The sequence below is a fragment of the Salvia splendens genome, chromosome 16 (assembly GCF_004379255.2).
Source record: "Salvia splendens isolate huo1 chromosome 16, SspV2, whole genome shotgun sequence".
Lineage (NCBI taxonomy): Eukaryota > Viridiplantae > Streptophyta > Magnoliopsida > Lamiales > Lamiaceae > Salvia > Salvia splendens.
In genome coordinates, this window is record NC_056047.1 from 18,623,629 (window position 1) to 18,626,448 (window position 2,820).

Genomic DNA, 2,820 nt, shown 5'->3' on the forward strand with positions numbered 1-2,820 from the left:
ATAAAATAAAGGAAAAATCTGCCATCAACATCATTGATCTCATAAAGTCCGATTTTCATGAAATTACAAGGAAATTTCCTACTCGAATAATATAAAGCCACCAATTTTGTCTTGTAACATGATTCATAATAATTTCAATAATAAACATAGTCTGTATATATTAGTGTTGTGTGTACAAGCATTAATTTATAAAGATGGGTTTGGCGGTGGTGGTTCTGCCGCTAACGAAGCTCGGCGGGGCAGCTCTGCTTCTGATGGTGTCTTTGCTTTGGCCATTCGCGGTGAAGTTTGGCTTCAGCTACGGGCCGCTCCGGGAGATCTGCTGGGACATGGCCGACGCACTGCGGCTGTTGATGTTTCGGGTGAGACCGGCTGTATGTTACCCCGCCGTCATCGCCGTGAACTGCCCGGCGGAGGACGCCTTCAGGTGAAGAACTGGCGCATGTGCGGCGGCGGCGGAGAGGCCGGCCATGGCGGTGGCTGGAGACAATTCAGATGCAGATTGTACAAATTGCGGAGAAGACAATTCACGTTGATACATTTGAGATTTTGAATTCCAAAAATGCCCTTTGACTATTATTTTTTATAAAAATCTGCAAGATTATTTAAACCATAAGATTAATTTGGAGTATTAAAATGTGTGGCTGAGATTTGTTCTCTAGTTATACACTTAAAATTAATTATATCTTGATCACTAACCTATATATATATATATATATATAAATAATCTAGTTATTCCCACCATCGCTGTGACTGCAAATACTCGACCATCTTCTCATCAATCTGGAAAGTATCCGCCAGCACCCGAGCATACACTGGCGGCTCCGCCCCAGACAGCAGCCTCGCCGGCGACACCACCCCGGGATTCTGGCTGTTGAAGCTCACAAACGCCAAGGCGTCATCCTGCCCGATGTTGTACTGGAAATGCAACAGGCCCCGGGGGAACACGAACACGAACACGAACACGTCCCCCGGGCGCAGGATCTTCGCGTAGAGCGTCCCGTTCTCGCTCGGGTCGTTCGGGTTCGACGACAGGAAGCCCGTGTACAGCATGCCTTATATGACCACGAGCATCTCCGAGGCGCGTGGGTGCGCGTGGGGCGGGTTGAGGCCGCGCGGGGCGAAGTCGATCCGCGACATGGCCACGCCCTGCGTGTTGAGGGCCGGGAACTGGCGCTCGAACGCCATCGTGATTTTCGACCCGAAAGGGGCTTGTGATTGGCTGAGGCTTGTGCAGCCCGGCCGCGTAGTAGAAGTCGTCCGACGTCACGGACGACGGGTCTTTGCACAGCTTTCCATTCAAATATACTGTTATGGGCAAAATATGATAAAAATTAAATATGCGTTTTAGGTCAAATAACTCTAAGATAGCAGATGTTGCAGTTATACTTACTACCGTTTGTGTCATTAATAGATAAAATACACATTTTAGGTCAGATAACTCTAAGATAGCGAATGTTGCAGTTATACTTACTGCCTTTTGTGTCGTCGATGGATACGCAGAAATCCTGCAACGGGTCGGGATCGGCTGCGGAGGCATGGGACCAGAAAAGGCTCAGTGTGGAGATGATTAATAACAAAAGATTCAATGATTTCATGACATTTTTTTACTTAGTTTGTGTTTGATATATGTGTTTAATTAATGCGAATATTTATAGTTGATAGTATTTCTATTTTGGGAATGGATGTGAAATCATCTTATGTACGATCAATCGATGTTTTTTTCTATATATATGTATACTAATCCGTCTTTTAAATTTTACCATAAACTATCGATAATTCATTAAAAATGTTTTTATTGATCGAAAATGTACAATAATAAATACTAATATATTAAAATTTTCTCATGTGCATTTCAGGGCTTCAAAATGTCAATATGGGTGATATATTTGCGATTTTTAGTTTAAGTTATACCGTTAGATTTGTTGTCAATTTGGTTAGTACGTTTCAAAATCCAATATTCTTGGTAATAGATGGTATAGTAATTCATAAAAAAAATGTGAACTTAGAGACCAATGTTCGACCTTGATTATGAGGAGAAATTCAATAGGTGCAAACATCGATTAACATGTAATGGAGTCTAAGATTAATCATTAAAAAGCAGAAAGACAGTCTCACTTAAACAATTTCATTTGCAAGGAAAAGTTGGACAATAAGAAATAAAGTAAACCATTAGATGAGAATATAACATATAAAATTATAATAAAATTAAGGAAGGAAGTCGTATCATCTTTGCAATGGAGTCTGCTATTTACGGTTGAAATTTGTTCCTCACTAATGGTCAAATACTATTCTCTCATATGTTGAATGAACACTTTGTTTCTGGAGAAATTTGCAGGTTTTCAGCATCTTCTTTTTCCTGAAAAAAAGACAATAGTATTACTAAATAAGTGGTAGGAATACTTTTCAATAATAAAATAACTTTTTGCATTTAATTAAGTCAGGTACATTTCTCAATATTGTTTACATAGCTGTGTGCTATGAACCTATGGGAAATGAATATTCATTCGTTTAGTTAATTTTGTAGAAAATTCATTCTGCTGCTGTATAAATTGACGATTTTATTTATAAACGTTTGTGGAGTGAAAATTTTTAAATAGATTGTAGGATACGACTCAATTTTAATTTATTTTCGTAGTTGTTAAAGAAATAGTATTAAGGAAGGTTGAGAGTTAAAATACTTCTCCAGGCAGAGGTTTTTTTGGTTTACGTCACTTATGAATTTGTTATTCAACAGATTGGATATCTATAATCTTACAATACCAATACGGCTCTCGAATGCTTACATTTTCTAAATTAAATTATAAAACTTTGTAACGC

General features: G+C 38.9%; 1 pseudogene; it reads right to left on the minus strand.

The window, feature by feature from the left end:
* Positions 1–732: 732 nt before the first annotated feature.
* LOC121770302 lies at positions 733–1,598 on the minus strand (annotated as a pseudogene).
* Positions 1,599–2,820: the final 1,222 nt, after the last annotated feature.